This window comes from Curcuma longa, unplaced genomic scaffold, assembly GCF_044706935.1.
Source record: "Curcuma longa cultivar G26 ecotype Majalengka, Jawa Barat unplaced genomic scaffold, ITB_CL_G26_1.1 contig_25663, whole genome shotgun sequence".
NCBI classification, from domain to species: Eukaryota; Viridiplantae; Streptophyta; class Magnoliopsida; order Zingiberales; family Zingiberaceae; genus Curcuma; species Curcuma longa.
The window spans coordinates 41946-59740 of NW_027432841.1; the positions used below are offsets into that span (position 1 = coordinate 41946).

Genomic DNA, 17795 nt, shown 5'->3' on the forward strand with positions numbered 1-17795 from the left:
GGTAAATTAAAAAATTACAGTTGACCACAACAAAAAAAGATATTGCCTCAGCTTTATCGAAATTCGTTCACTTTGCAAGTTTGTCCTATAGTAATCAACTCAACTATACCTCAAAAATAATTAATAAATATTTCCACAATCTTTACAAAATAAATACACAAATTAAAAAAATGAGATACATACCAAACTAGCAATATAAATATTATTATATTTTTACATTATAAACTCAATTTTAAAAAATATATATTTATATTTCATTTGTAAGAATAACTATTTAATCCTCCATCATAACATTTGAACAACTAATGATATTGAGAAATCATGTCAAAAATCATCTCAATTGCTAAATTTACTTGATGGACTAAATGTAAAATAAGACCGTCCACCTTTGAGAATTAATCGATATAAACTGAATACCTGGTATTAAAAAAAAAAAAAAAAAAGACGACGTGCAAGAAATGCTGAAGGCAAAGTTAGCAGGTAAATGTTCCAGTCACATATAACAGACTCATTTCCATGTCCCTCATTTGAGTAGAAAGTCAGCATATTGGTATAATAACTAACAACCTCCGATGTCTTTATCAAGTTCTACTTCGGTAAAATCTTCATATACTATGAAGATCAGTTTTAAAGTGAAGAATCCCTGTCATGACTGGTTTGATCCGTGGAACCGTGCTGTATACTTATCGTACGCGAAGAAGCCGGCTGTGACAGTCCGTTCACCGTAAGTTCGGCCGTGCAATGAATGTGCAGCCGTGCAAGCAGCTTCTTTCCTTAGGAACTCCACAAATATACTGCCTGGTTCGAATACAAACTCGTCGCTATCCTGTTTCTCACTCTTTTCATCCTCAGCTCCTTTGTACTACTACTACTGCTCTGGAGTCCATTCGATCAATGGAGGAAATTTTTCTTCTTCCATCTGCTGCATTTACTGTTAATTCTGCAGATTCAGTGACAGTAACATTCCGGCAAGCACTATTTTCAATCTCGGCATCTACCATCTCTAGCTTCGGCGATGATGAACCTGGAATTGGGCCAGTCTGTTCTTCATTCATACTTGTGTCCTTGTCAGACTCCTGCAGTTGGCCAATTTCAGCAATCTGTTGTGTCTCTATTGCAAAAGAACCATCGATTCCCCGCGCATCTTCAACGCTACCGTTGCGCATATCTCCTGCACTTTCAATGTCTCCTTCAGGCATTAGACCTTGAGTGTGTTGATGCTGATCGCTTGGACCCTCCATTCTGCATTCTATCTCGACGGAATCTTCGTTATTACACGTTTCAGAAGCTCCAGCAACAGCTACTTGGTTGTTGTTGTTGTATCTTACAATGTTGACTTCTTTTACAGTTCCAAACCTGCAATTCAAAAACTAATCCATCATGATGCTTTCGACGTTGAGAATAATGACCGACACGCAAGTATACAGACCTCGTGCACTCCAAACGTACATCATCTAACACTTCCTCCAGTTCGGATTCAGAAAGCAGCATAAACTCCTCCTCGTTGAACTTCTCAAAAATAGGTCTTAGTAAGAGGTAACTCAAGAAATTAAGATGGGGCATTGTAAACCCCGATCATGTCACTAATGATAGTTCTATCTTTACACAGTCGAAAACATACCACATTTTTTAAATGAAGGACTTTAGTCGATGGGGCAAGTAGTGGCTCGGCATGCGCAGGAATATCGTAACATGGAGCACTCTCAGTTTTTTCCTGAAAACCATTATAGTGGCAGGTCGCAGGTCAGATAGATATCTCATTAACCTAACTTATGTGAAACAGATGACTTCGGAAACAAAAGTACCTCGACCTGGAAATCAGGAAGAGCTTGCACTACAGTTAGAATACGCCCACCAAGCTTCATCCCATTTAGCCCAGAGCATGCCTTTAAAGTAACTGCATGGTCTTCATACTGTCGCACCAAATTTCAGTATCAGCCACTTCAGTGGTGTCAAAAGCATGAGTCACAAATTTGTACCTCGAGAAAAGCACACGGTCCATCAAGTTTCTTCTCGAACCCAAAGCGATATGATTTAAGATCCCCATATGCACCAACAATCTCTTTAAGCTAAAAGGATAGCTCAACAGTTAATGTGACTGAACTGAAGTTGCACAACCGTGGAAGATCACAATCTATGTTAGAAATTTTTAGTCTATTTTAAAAAATAATTTAGATAAACTTACAAGACTAGATGAGATATCCTCAGAAATTCCTCCTATGAAGATCTGGAATACAAAATAGAATATAACCAGCATTAGATGTTGAGCACATCCAACTATAAATGCCATACTCAGAGATATCAACCATTTCAACTTTTTAGATAATTAACTGGTTCATTTTGTGTAAAATTCATTTAAAAAATGGGTCATCATCGTGAAACCATATTTATCCCAATTATTTGGGGTTAGACAATATGGATGCTATCTCACCCGTGAGTCTATGTAGGAGGCTATATAACCAAACATATATATATATATATATATATATATATATATGTTTTTTAAAATTATCTTAGCTAGCCTTTCTTTAATCTCCCTTAACACCTTACACCTACCACTCTTATAAATTCAACTCATGTACTAACAAGATCTATTGGCCCATCACCTTTGAACATATCTATCTCAATTTATTTTTTCTCATTTTCTTAACTATTGAAGCAAGTCTAATTATTCCTAGACAACAATATTTTTTCTCTTATCTTTTTTACCCCACACTCCCGTTAACATTCTTATTGCTTCTACATTATTCTTTTGTACATGTTGTTCCCTGATAGTTCAACATTTTTGATCCACAAAGTAGGATGGATCATATCGCAATCTTATGAAAATTTTCTTTTCGACCAACGGTTCGCACGATGAAAACACAAGTATACCTCTCCATTTCAAGCACCAACTCTTTAACCAATTGATATCTTCAAAAGTTGATTCATGTAAGATAATGAATATGTTTGGGTGTTTGAGTTCACAATGGTCGATCTTAAAGAACTTAATAACAACAAATTGGGGGGTTTCATGTCAATTTACATATATTACATACCTTTTACATCCTAAAAATTGAAAAATAAAATGACTACCATTAAACAGATCATTTGCATATAAAATTAGGAAAGCATCTTCGGAATGAATATATTTAAATTGAAACTTTAAACATATACACTGGAACAACACAGACAAACTAGGTATTTATATGTATGATACGAAAATAAGTTCTTCCTAGAAGAATCATCTATCCTTTAATGTCGATCATTTTTATTTTCTTTATCTAAAGGTGATGGTTGAACAACTAACAAACCTCCTTATAATGGACTGTTAAAGAATAGGGATCTCAAGATAATTGAATGCATTGTAACCTATTTAAGCCCACTTTGCTAATAGCTTTGACCAATGTGTAGGAAAAGATAAGATGGCTTAAAAGTGAAATTCAAAATCATAGCTAAAGCTGTCCATGTTCAATTGGCATACCATATGAAGTATATATTCTTTATTAGTCAATAAATCAAGCATAAATATATGGGATGGAGCATGATCCTTAGAGATAGTTAGAAAAGCATGACCATTAAAAGTACCTAGGAAAACTAAAATAAAATGTTCATGTACTATGGTCTTGTACAACTCAACCACACTTTAGGTGTTTAAGAGATGTGCTTGACAAAATAAGCAGTCTTTCATGAACTATTTAACTAACAGAGTGAAGACGAGCCTTATAAGAAGAATGAGAAAAAGCTCTAGTTAGCACTTCCACTTGCTCCACTAACAGCTCCTTGGTGATTTCATAGACACACTTGATGGACATGAGCCTACTTCCAACTTGTGAATGATGTTTTATTTTCCATACCCTAACAAAATTTTGTTAGTAACTTGATAGTTTAGGTGTATACCTTTATTCACATTGATATAACCAACTTTATATGAAATCAAGAATTATAATAATTTAACAGCATGCAAGTTAAACACAAGTAGTAAATGGTAATGATCATGATGAAATGACTAAACAGAATAAAAATAATCATGCGCATCAGGAAAGTTAATGAGCTAAAGGCATGCAAACAGCACATGTGGCCCTGAACTCCATGTACAGATGAGAGACATACTAGCAGTTTTGCTGTACAATGAAGGACCAATTACATCAGATGTAATATGTTTCCTTCGCAATACGCAATATTGTTAATCAAGCTACAACAACTAGACAAAAGCAAAGTCATAAATAGCCTGTAAATTGAAGAACAAAGCTAATGGGCATGCACCTTGTGGGGTGAATCCCTCACAATGTCAGACACCACCCTTATCTCTTCCTGCTGTTTCTCTGGAGCGCCAGTCTGCATGAAAATAGGAACTGTCTGAAAACCTGCTAAAGAATATCAACCTTAATATAAATCAAAATGCACATTGAACCCATAAAGATTCTAAACAAGAAGCATTAATAATTCACAAGAACCAGAAAAAAGGAAAAAAGTTTAGTCACATGCAAACCTGCACATGCATTATACATATCAATCCATTGAAAAGGATTGCTTGGTGATGGCCCCATGCAGAAAAATAGCTACTAGTTTTAAGTACAATCAGTGACATGCCATCACAATGATTAGGTATTTTCACAACCGATGAAAAGTAACAGGTATATTTTCACAAATGAAAAGATTTTGTATGGAATATAAACGCAATAAATTGCCATCCCTGTTAAAGAATGAAATATCTACCAGGGTATATGGAGACACATACTAACATCTTTTACATTCTTAAATTTTTTATTGTACTGAGGCATAAAACACAAGGTTGATCAATATTATACTGTAATACTAGTCCATATGATTGTGACATGGGTAATAATCCCAGCTCCTAAACTCGTGTATGAATGGATAATATGATCCATCTGATAGAAGGAGAATGGACAGAACTGTTCACATAGATGCAAGCACAGAAATGGAAAACTGAGATTTTGGTTGCTCATATTAGGTTGACAATCCTACTTTAAGATGTCCCATAAAAAAAAAAGAAAATCCCTTATATCTATAGAAACTTCAACACATGAACCTTAATGAGAGTTCTACTATCCTAGAAATTTTAAGATCAAAGTTAAAGGCACTACACATCCCATACATACATCAGGTTAATGTCAGTACTGGTAAAGATGAAAGTATGGTAAATGACAAGCTGAAATTAGTTTAAGTTGAATAAATGGATGGAAAGCACAGAAAAATTTGTATAAAAACATAAATAAAATCTGATACTTCTTCACTTTGTTTTTTCTTTTTTGGGTCAAATGATACTTCTTTACTTTGTAATGCATGAAGTTCTAACTGAGAGCTGAGAGTATCTACACACAACAAATAATGGCTATGTATAGATGGTTAATCAAACTATCAAAGCTGATTTTTCATTTTACAATCATTAATGCATGAAGTTATCTAAAATAGCTAAAAAAGAAGGAATTTTACAAATACATCTAGCTAAACATAGATGGTTAACTGAAGTAGATCTAGATAAGTATAATTAATCATAGAAAAATACAACTTCCTTGGGAAAATAGAAGATTAACTAACTAATATCCTGCTCATCTTATGCTACTAGTCAGACAACAAGACCAAAAATTCTAAAATGCTTAAGGTAATATATGAATCAGCATAGCATTATCCCGCAGCATCCTTCTCTAACCTAAGTTAGAAGACTCACTGGTATTTCTCATGTCTTAGGCTTACAAAACTTGCTTCACCTTCCCCTCATATTATACTTGTGATAACTTGCATTTGTATTACCTCTTATTGTTTTGATAGATCACATTCACATAAGGGAATCTTTATAAACCTACTCATAACAAGGTACTATATATTCGATAATGGACACCAAAAGGTAATTAGACACTAGGATTATCATTATGTTCCAGATGGGATGACAGAGAAATGGCATTTCCACAATTTAAAAGTAACTGACAGAAATTAGTAAGATGAGTTTAGCATTTCAACATTTCTCAGAGAAGTACGTGTCCACTGGATGAACTATGCATACCTTAATAAACTGGAAACTTGATCAGGGATTTCCACAGAAGAAAAAAGGAAATAAAAAAAAAATTATGTGAGCATCAAAAATTAACTTCACAAGTTCACTCTTGGGACAGGCCCTTGCATGATCTAGTCCTTTTAAAGATTTTGGGTGAATATGATTTTTCACACTTGGTTCATCCGCATTAATATCCCGAAGATAAGTTAAGAACTAGGCAGGGAAAGAGAGGAAGTGAGATGGAATTCCTTTGGATAGGAATGACAACGTATTTAACCCAGAAGACATACATATATTTTACTTTCCTAACTGGCATGATGACAAGAACAAGTAATAGAATTGACTCTGACAGAAAAATCCCCTTAGTAGATGCATTGTGATACCTTCCAAGCACAATGAGTCCTAAACACACACCTTGTGTCAGGGTCTTCCATAAAAGGATGTCTAATGTGTGAGCGCGAGTATAATGTATACATGACAGACCCAAGGTAGCATGGCAAGCTGCACTTGGTATAAAGTGCTATACAACAAGTATCAAGAACAATTTTCTCAAATTTTCCATTAAATGATTACTGCTGTCAACAAAGAAGAGAACAATATCAAGTATATATTGTCAACATAGTTCAAGAAAATGCACTCATCTTCTAGTAATTAGCAACCTAAAAGAGAATATGAATAAATTCATATAGAAGTTGAGCTAAAGAAATATAACACAAGTTTGAAATCCAACTCATGAATAGTCATATGAATATATTTCTGCATAAAAACACCAAAATTATATGCTGAGATAAAATGTCTGAACTTAGAAAAAATATATATATATAACGAAAAGGAGAAGATAAATAGAAAGCATATACTGAGATACCAAAAGGCCAGAACTTAGAAAAAGACATACATATATGAAAAGGAGAGTATAATCTTTGCATTATAAATAACTTGCATTATTTAGTGAGACAAATTATAACAAAAATATATCTTTGCGAGAAGCAACAATGAAAAATAAAAATGGAGAAAATCAAACAAGCTGTATCACTTTTGATACACTTGCAATAATCATATCAAAATGTTGAGAACCATAATAGAATCTGATACTATAATTGCAAGTAGTGGACAAGTTTAGTTCTCCTGAACCAGGTCGTGATGCCTTGGATTGTATAACCTCAGTTCTGCAGAAGGGCCACATATTCGTTGATAGTTCACTAAATATCATTTTGATAACTTCCCATAAATTTAAGGCAAATACCGCAGAATGATTCACCAAGAAAGGACTCTATTAAAAGTTAATCACCAGAAATCAGTTGAGTATAAGCAGTACATCTTGCACGACACCTGGAATCAGCTTTATAAAGTCCTCGCTTTGTCACGATCATGAATGTGAATTATGATACACCCAATAAAATTACCCTATTTAAAAGAGATTTCAATGTGATAGTCAGACAATGTTCGATTGGAGAAAACAATTACCACTCCTATTGCAAACCCAAAAGCACAAATAGGGAAAAAATTGCTAATAGGAACCTCAAAAACAATTGACAGTAATGTCTCAAGATGAAAGAACTTTGTAAAAACCAAATAATCCTGATTCCAAAGATTCAAGGACTATACAGTCTGGTAGATTTAATGCTAGTCCCCTAGAACTTTAGGGATGTTAAATTGAATTTAACTTGTGAACACCATCAACTATTTCTCAGTTAAAATCAGATACAATTAAAGCTCAAACAATGAACTAATACCACATATGCAAGTACCCAAAAGAAAAATAATGAAGTACAATTGCAAATCTGATTATTTATACACTAATCAGATGCATCAATTGCTATAATCAGTATTGGAAATTAATCACATAAAAGTGAGGCCTCATTTGATTAGCAGAGAGAGCATTCCTGTATTTCAACACATTTGGAATCATGGAAAAGAATGGCAATAATGAAATTGGAATTGAATGAATTTTTACATGATTTTCAATATTATGGTAATGGGACTATGAGGAAGAATCAATCTAGCGGAATGAATAACCATAGTGGTCGGTGTCATGTCTTTCACTGGTGATAAAATATTAACATTCTTTGGCATATGAATGGTTACGAAACAAAAATACAGTATTCAACAAGTCCCCAATCCCTATTCATTATTTTTATTTATTACAGAAAATAAATAATGATACAGAAAGAAAGCACCCTTCAACATCCAGATTAAAAAAGAAACAAGTTAACAATAAAGACACCAAGAAAGTCAGATTGAGAAGCTATATTCTGGTGCAAGCAAAAGGAACACACAAACACTTTTTAATGAACAAAATGAATTCAACAAACACTAGGTGGCACAAAGTTACTTAGTGAACCACTAACAGGAAGTAACTACCAATTAAGCATTAGATGCATCATATAGTTGATATGAAAAACTATCAGAATGAGAAAGAACCAAACACGTGCAAGTAAATCATAGGTATGCAGATGACCAGTACACTGTTATGATTGGCATTTGATGCATCTAGGAAAACATGACAACCTAAAACCTTTGAATCCCTTGAAGGACATGAGTAAAAGGTTCATGAACACTCCCTTCACCACTCTCCACCATGTCAGTGTGCCCTCCCTCAAACAACTATAACTCAGGTGCTTCTCTGATTGGAGCACCCTCAAATATGGACCTTTATTGGTTCAGTGAAATATAATAGACTTAGCTAAATGATAAAGTCATAAATTATATTTGTTTAAATCAAGCATCAGAAAGTGTACAAGAGCAAATTCTATAACAGGTGTGGTATTGATCATATGTTTGCTGGAGACTGCTCAAAATAATCTGAGGCAGTTATAGAGAGGCCACTTTGTTACATTCTTCTACAGTGTATGGTCATTCTGTTTTGACTGACAAGGATGACACTGGAACAGTGTTGACACTAGAAAAATTTAGCTGAGCATTTGCAATCTAGAATTTACAGTTTTGTCTCCACCTGTTCTAAGTGACACCATGCAAGGAAGATTTCCAGTAACATTAGACCACAACAGGAAATTGGTTGGTCAGAAACAGGATGAATGGAAAAACAAAATTTAGATTCAGATCAAGATCTGTATGATATAGAGTAAGGAGGAAGGAGAAGAAGGCACACGAGGGAAAGGAGCACAGCAGCTGCACCAATATGACAGAGGTGCTGAACCAAGCCAAAGAGATGGAGTTTGAACAAAAACCAGAGAGGCAAATGTGGATCCATGAACCCTCACCATAACTGATCATTTAAGGTAATCAAGATTTGGGAATTTAATTAATTGAGGGCACAACTCCAAATCATTTTTGGATTAATCAAGAGTAACTTCATTAATTTATCAATGAGTATAATATAGGTCATGAGTAATTTTGATCAATTGGAGATTCAAGAGAATTGGTAGATTTTTAGATCATCAATAATAATTAATTAAAATTAATATAATTTTCTGTCTTAACATTGTTTTTCAAGTTTGACACCATTATGTAACAGTATGTTATTGATAATCTGACACTATGGACTAACAATAATCTAATATCATCAGTTATATACTTAAAATATTCTTATATTATATAATTTGATATTATATGATATTAGAATAAATTAAATAAGTATCTGCTCCGGTATCATGCCAATCATTAGTTATTAAAAATTAACCAAGTTTCAACATATTTCTAATATTATAACAGATTATATAATTATTGGAATAATCTTTTTCATATAGTATCTGTATAATTATAATATTACATAATCTGATAATTTGATATTATTAATTATATAGCTACTCGAAGGCATTCTGATGTTATTGATGTCATATAATCTGATCTGATATGAGATACCATATAATTCAATATTATATTATAAACTTATAATAATCCCATATTATAATTAACTTTTAGAAATTAAGGGAAAAGTGTTATTAAGAGGAGAATAAGAGATTAGATAATAATTTCTAAAAAATCAATTTAGTTTCATATCTAGAAGACCAACTACTATAGATGTTGCTGCTGTTTATTCAGTAAATGTTATTTATTTAATAGGACAACAAATGAGAATATAGGAAAAAAAGATTTCATATGATATTTATTAATTTCATATTAATTTCATAAAAGATTATGATGTAATTCTAGACAACTATTTTGGTGAGTCTTGTAAAAGAAAGAATATCTGTTAATTATATTAATGTGATAAAAGATATGGATGATGATTGCATCGCTAGTGCTTGAGCTATAGGTTTATAACAACTCTAAGTTTTATCTTTCCTCAAGGGTGAATTAGATTAAATAGATAAGTGTATAATTAGATTAAATTCAAGTTTGAATCAAAGAGAAAAACTTTAAAGACTAAAAGTTTAAGAGAAATAGAACTAAAATTGAATATATGAAACGTAGTTTTAGGGGAAAAATAGCAAGAATATTAAGTCATTAATAAGATAAAATATGAATGGTCAATAATGATAGGATCATAGGAGCTCTTTGAGTCTTTTCTGATCATTGTAATCCCTTAAACTAAAAAGGAACCTTTTACAAGCTTGTGGTACAATATGCCATTCTTTATGTATTAGAGAGTTTGACTCGTAGGAAAATCTAATAAATTGATGCAGTAGAGATAAGAATGCTTAGAAAAATGTGTGGAATTCTGAAAACCATATAGAATATCCAAGAGCAATTAGGTAACTAGAAAATAGGTTGAGATGATAGGGGCATTGTTCTAATATAACCAATAGATTATGTAACTAGAAGAGTTGAAACTATTAGAATAAATGATATAAAAGGGGAGATCAAAGGAAAAAGTAGCTAAAGCAATTTATTTAATTGAATGTACTAGTAATATAGCATTGCACACACCTTAGTGAAGGGATAAAATTCATATAGTTGTAGCTGACCATAAATAGTTGGGATAATCACGATTTAAAAATCTAGTTATGTTAGCACCTAAAATGAAAAAGACAATTATTCTAAGGACTAGATTCTGATGTACATAAATAAAATTGTTATGGCAATAGAACCATTATGAATTATGGTGCACAAGGGTAACCAAACATGAAGCTGCATATAGTTAGCGAAACCAAGTTAGAGATCAAAGACATTGTAATTTATTGATCCAAATTGATACTGATATACCTTCTTAATTTTGTGTTGTTATCTTAATTTGACATGATAATACTCATATAACTGCGATAGAAAGAAAAATTGATACTGTTCACATGATTTTGTTAATTTTGCCTATTCTTTTATTTTATAACTTAGTGGTAGTAATAATATGAAGAATCTGACCCAAACTTAAGGAAAACACTTACACAAAGTCTTCAAATGGCTATGGAAAAAATTGATCCATTTTCTCATTGTTCTATACAAAAGTGTGGCATGTCGCTTAGAAAATATGATCTATTTTTAGCATGACACATGTCTCCAATTGAAAGTAATTTTATAAGAGAAGGGAGAATTATAGACAAATGTTGTCAATTTTCCTAAATAAGAACCACCCATATAGAGAAGATGGGTTACATACACTCAAATGTCTTCAACTATGAGCCATGATAAAAAGGAAGAACAATAGCTAGAGAATTTAGAGTCATTTGCTTTTAGCTTTGCTTCAAATAAGAACAATTTTGGTTTTTTTTCTCTTCTTTGCTCCAAATAAGACGATGTGATAAATTAGAGTGTTATCAAGGCTCATAAAACATTGCTTAATGACATGTCAGACCCATGACCACCTCAATTTATTGAAGAGGCATAAACATAAGTGATACTTTGCCAAAAAAGGTGGTGCAACCCTAGAACAAGAATTGTTATCTAAGGTTCAAAATCTCAAGCAGTATTAGCGTTTCGGCCTTTGACTGGAATGATAATATTTCAATATTGTACCAACTTTCCGATATATGTAGCCAGTGGCGAATTGAAGGCAGAACGAGGAATGGAATGAAGAAAAAGATGATAAGACAACTATATCAAAGTTTATTTTCCATCTAGATTAGTATGATTTTGACATCCTATAAAAAAAATAACCACATTATCTCAACTGATCTTGATTTGTGTTTTAGCATACAAAGGGGTGTGGAGTATTGGCAAGAAATGATATCCATCGACATGCTTGGCACAACGGCATAGGGGGCATTGTCCATGCCGAGTAGAATCAAGTTTCGATAATTTATCAGAACCATACATTTTGACTATTTCGCCTAACATAGAATGAGATTTCAAATCGTGTTGTTGTTTACACATCAGCCTAGCAGTTCATAGTGAGTCTAACCACAATTACAATCATAACATTCTCAACTCAAAGGCATCCAAGGTAATTAATAAAAGGGAAGCACAGCTCCAACAATATGTAGGAAAGAGAAAGACAACTAGTGACAATTCCACATCCAATTTAAAGAAACTAGTTACCGAGATAAGAGGGTCACTAGTGATTAGGAAAGAATATTAAAGGCCTTACTAATGCTTCAACAAAGAAAATACACAAACAAAGAAAATTAAAGGCCTTACTAATGCTTCAACAAAGTCTTTTGGCCTTCTGAACTTAAGAAGAGCTCCGGAGAAGGATCTTCCATCAAATGTGAGGGCAGAAGTAGCATCCTGGGGTGTGAGAAATTCAACAAAAGCCTGATTTCTCTCTTTATTTAACTGTAATAAAGTAACAAAATTATGCTAGTAAGATCAAATTCTCAAACTAAAAAATAAAAAAGTAAACAATAACAAACTATAAATCAATCATCTATTGAAGCAACGTTTCCACATACTGTGCAGTTGATACATGGACTAGTTCCTTTGATGTGATGAACACCTGATGATACTAACAGATCATTAAGAAAATCCACTACTGCCTTTTCAGAGGCTGATGCAGGTAAATTTTCTACATAAAGCCTTCTCAGAGGGCGAGTTGATTGAGTTAGCTGCACAGAATCAACAGATGCACTAATCACTAATGATGGAATCTCTGCAGTAGGGCCGCGCTGTGGAATGGTGGTAGCTGCTGTAACTGGAGCAGTTGAGGCTGGCTCTTGTATTTTAGTGACAGTTGTCTGATCATTAGAAGGCATCAGCATGAAACCAGAATTCCTTGCCTCTGAAGGAAGCTGATCCCATTTGGCAGCTTTTCGTTCTTGTGATGGGAGAACTGGCGATGGACTCTTATGAGGTGCCTCAGGTCTCCTCTTCCTAGGAGAGTAGCCACCGAGTCCACTCCCATGTTTACGATAATTGGAACTGTTATACCCACCATTTCCTGATGTTCTCAGCTTGTCCCCATCAGAATGCTTTCTCCTTGATTTTTCTTTGAATGATGATAATGATGAAGGCTCATTCTCCCATCCACGATAGGAACTCTTATGTGCCTGAGGAGAGGATGAGACAGACCTATAGCGTTCTGGTTCCCGTTCTGGGCTTCTAGATCTCCTCCTTTTTGACTTGGGTTCTTCAAAATAAGGCTTTGAACCTTCCTTCCTTCTATCATTTCTTTCTGCATATTCTGAATATTGAAGTCTCTTTGAATTATACTTATCAAACTTTCTCAAACTAACGTACTCAGTTTCAGATTTATTTTTTTCATCAGTATAACGATATTCCTTTCTTTGTATCACCTCTCTTGATTTTCTATCTCTATACTCATGTTTATCCTTTTCAGTGTTTTGTTTCATTTGCTTCCTCTTTAGATCATTTCTAAAACTTGTCTCCATTTTGTCATCTTTGCTCCTATGATTATTCTGCTTTTCCTTCGTTCTTTCTTTACCCTTGTCGCTACTTGTGTAGTTTGACTTTGACACCTCATTTGCATCAAAGCCAGGCTTGTGCTTGTAGGTGCTCCCCAAATTACCATCCTTTGCCTTCATTCTTTTTTCCTTTGTCTTGAGGGAGCTTTCTTTCTTCTCGTCCTTAAAATCCTTCATGCTCCTATTGGCCCTTGCACTATCCATGTGGGCTGAAGCCAGTTTTACATCATTTTGTACCAAATGTTCCTTCAAGATACTTGTTCTTTCTTTACCATCAGCTCTGAGTTTTCGCTTCAACATGATCTCTTCAAAGCTGATAGGTCGAGTTCGAGCGGAGGTTCCTTCATTATAGTTACCAGTCACCTCCTTTCTCCTATTTGTCCTACTCATCTTCCTTTATGACAAGGAAACCAATACTTCTCAGAATCCGTAAAAATTTGCTCTAACTATTTGCCAATCAGAAAATAACAATAAATTCTCTTCTCATCCCCTATATCTTTTCTAGTTCCTTCCACCTAGTTTCACTATGCCCTCACACAATTGCAATGAGCCCTCTGATGGACAGCTATGTCAAAATCTGCATTAAAAAAATAGAAGAATGGTAAATAGCAGGATGATTGGAATGTAAGCATGACAAGTAAAAGTTTAATATAAAACCACAATAATGGTGGACATTAGGAAAAAAAAATTGCACCAACCATAATCCAACTAATTGAGCACGACATTTACTACTCTTGCTATTACCCTTTGGAATAACTAAAGTTGAAATGACATCCAATATCAAGTTTGAAACACTACATCTCAAGAACAACCACTGGAAATCAGAACTGAAAACCAAGACGAACTTCACAGGATTACTTCAGGAACAAGGTGGTCTTGATAAATCGCAGCTAACAAAAAAAAAAATTTATCCTAACAAACAAATATTTTTCTTCCTGCATTTACTATATCCTCACTTCAAGTTGGCTCACAACCCAAAAAGATGCAAATTGGAAACCCATATAAGGATGCCGGAATCCAAGACGTATTCAGGAAGGGTAAACGACCGAGAACCCTAGAAACCCCAAATTCACGAACCAGGAAAGGATTCAGAACATAAATTTAGGCCTCGGACAACGAAATTGCACCTAGATATTGTTCTTGCGAGCACAAAAATCCTGGCGAGCTCCAGTCGGAGGACAAAGATTGCGCTGCCCGATTCTTCCGATGCTTCTGCGCGGAGGCGAGGCGAGCGTCGTTTAAAGCCTGCGTCGCCCGCATTCGGATGCAGATCACTTTAAGGCGGATCAGATATGGAAATTATAGCAGGCGACAAAATAAGTCGAGGTGTAATTGGTTGTTCCAGTGGTTCCCACTATGAGATCGTATGAGTTTCCACTTAAGTGTCGTTTTGTACTCGATAGAAAACAGGTAAGGATGGTGTGTAAACGTGTTGGTGTTGCTTAGGGTTTCGGCGATGAGTCGGCCCAAGCCCGGTTTATTAGCGAATTTCAGCCGGTTCAAATCGGCCCAGCGGAATTCAATGGAAGAATTATGGCCGTCAATTTGGATTGATTGACCTAGCTATCAATCTATTTTAAAGTGGATTCAGATAAACCGATCCACTTAGATTCATGATCTATGTGAGTTGATCCATGGTAGGCTTGGATTGATCTACGGATTAATAAAATTTATTTTTTTTAAAAAAAATTAGAGTAGAAAATTCAATGAATTACTATACTTGATTCGTCTAAATTGTAACTCAAGTATCTAATTCAATTGATTAGTAGACTTGATCCGTCTAAATCGTAACTCAATGAACTAGTAGATTTGATCAGTCTAAATTTATTTTTTTTATTTTTGATAATTTAAATATCTAACTCTTCGAACTGATTACTTTTAGAGGTAACTGATCCAGTCTTATGAAAATTTTCTATCATTCACTAGGATAAATCCAAAAAGTGTTCGCATCATGCACTCATCATTGAACGTTCACTATCCATAATCCCACAGTAGACAAATGTTTTTTGAGTAGGATTCGAACAAATGAAATTTTTATTTGTCATCAAAATATCTTACTGTTGCATCGTATCCGGAGACTATTTTTTTTAGTAGAGTATGCAAAATAAGGGAGTTAATGAAATAAAAAAAAAATGATAATCCCAGTAGCCACATCTCTGGGGGTGGTCGGCCCAGTCCCATGGAAGTTTCCCACCGACCACCAGGGTAAATCGGGAAGCGCATATGGCGGCCAATCCAGATGCCCAGCATCCTTTGATTGCGTTCCTCATTTGGAGCTTTGATTGTGTTCCTCATTTGGAGGAAAATTCCTACAAATACGTAGCTAGGGATCGAACCGTGGGTCCCTGAGTTATAATCCGGATGTCCTACCGTTACACCATTGCCCCGGGGACAAAGAGTTAATGAAATACAAACAAACATACAAAGTGACATGTTTTTAGTAATTAATAAATCGTATGGAGCATTCAATTTAATTTTTTTAAATGATATTTCTAGACTCATGAGTCTATGATCCATATAATCAGAATTTGATATCCTATGCGCCTATTTGTATATACAGGGTGCGCGATAGAAGAGGGTGCACGATAGAAGAGTCTAGGCATCTGGATCATTTCTGAACGCCCGAAATAGGAACAATAATATTTTTTAATTAATTAATTATTTACTTATCATTTAATATTTTTTTTTATAATTTAGAGGTTGAGTTATAGTATTAAACATAAAAAAATTTTAAAATGGAAAAATTTTAGGAGGCGTTTGGTTTGAGCGTTTTCCATTTTCCTTTTCCAATTTTTTAGAAAACGCTGAATGGTTTGTGTTTTCTAGTTTCATTTTCTGGAAAATGAAAACCCATTTTCCAGGAAAACAGAAAACGATAAAACATCGTTTTCCAAATCAGTAGCTCAAAATTGAAAATGAGAAAACGCGGCGCGTTTTCACGTTTTCCATTTCTTTTTCGTCCGAAAACACGAAAACGCCGGTCGCGCCTTCGCTTCTTCACCGACCTCTCGACGCGACTCGATCCCTGCGCGCAGCGCACGCCTCGGCTAGGAGGTCGCTGCCCTGCGCGGCCTCGACATTGGCCAGGAGTTGCGGCCTCGGCGGTCGAGAGGTCGTCGCCCTGTGCGCTGCCAGGAGGTCGCCGCCCTGCCCGACAACGCCACCGGAGGCGCCGCCCGGGCCCGGTGACGCCACCGGAGGTGCCGCCCGGGCCCGGCGACGCCACCGGAGGCGACGCGCAGCCCGGCGACGCCTCCGCGCGTGGGCCGCACGCGGCGATCGGCCGATTTTTTTTTTTTTTTTTAAGTTAGGGTTTAATAAAATTTTAATAAATGATTCCTAACTATAGTTGGGATAGTTTAAATAGGCTTTATTAAAACCTATAAAATTATCTTATTTAGAAAATCATACCAAACGCATTTTCCAGTTTTCTTTTCTAGAAAATAGAAAACAACATATCATACCAAACGCATTTTCTATTTTCTGAAAACTAGATCAGAAAATGGAAAACTAGAAATAGAAAATGGAAAACAGAAAATGGAAAATATTTTCCAAACCAAACGCCCCCTAAAGTTCTCATGGAACGTGTCTGCTTGTTGCTTGTTATACTGCACTCCTTGTTTGCATATCTCGTGACCAATTATTTTTTTCATTTTGAATTTTTTTTTACTTAATACTATAATTCAACCCTTAAAATCAGGAAAACCCCTAAAATAGCTTAATTGCAAGTAAAAAAAAATAAACAGAAAAAATTCTACAGACGCACAATCGTACACTATATGTCGCATAGGATATCACGATTCACGATTATATATATATATATATATATTGTAAAGTTATATACATGATGTACATTATAGTAAAAGGTAGAATCTGTCATCCCAGCGGCCCCACACGATCGATTCTATGATCATTTATGAGGAGGTAAATCGAGAAGTTGTAATTGATTACTATGGGAGAGTATATTTTTCTCGACTTCGTCGAAATTCGATCCTTACCCATTGTAATAATATCTATTCCATAATAGTCAACTTTTCTGTAAAAGATGGAATTTATCATCTTAGTGATCCCACACGATCGATCCCGTAGTAGTCAACTCAACTCTG

General features: G+C 34.8%; 1 pseudogene; it reads right to left on the minus strand.

Moving 5' to 3' along the window:
- Positions 1 to 436: 436 nt before the first annotated feature.
- LOC141818692 (uncharacterized) lies at positions 437 to 14899 on the minus strand (annotated as a pseudogene).
- Between the last annotated feature and the right edge of the window lie 2896 nt (positions 14900 to 17795).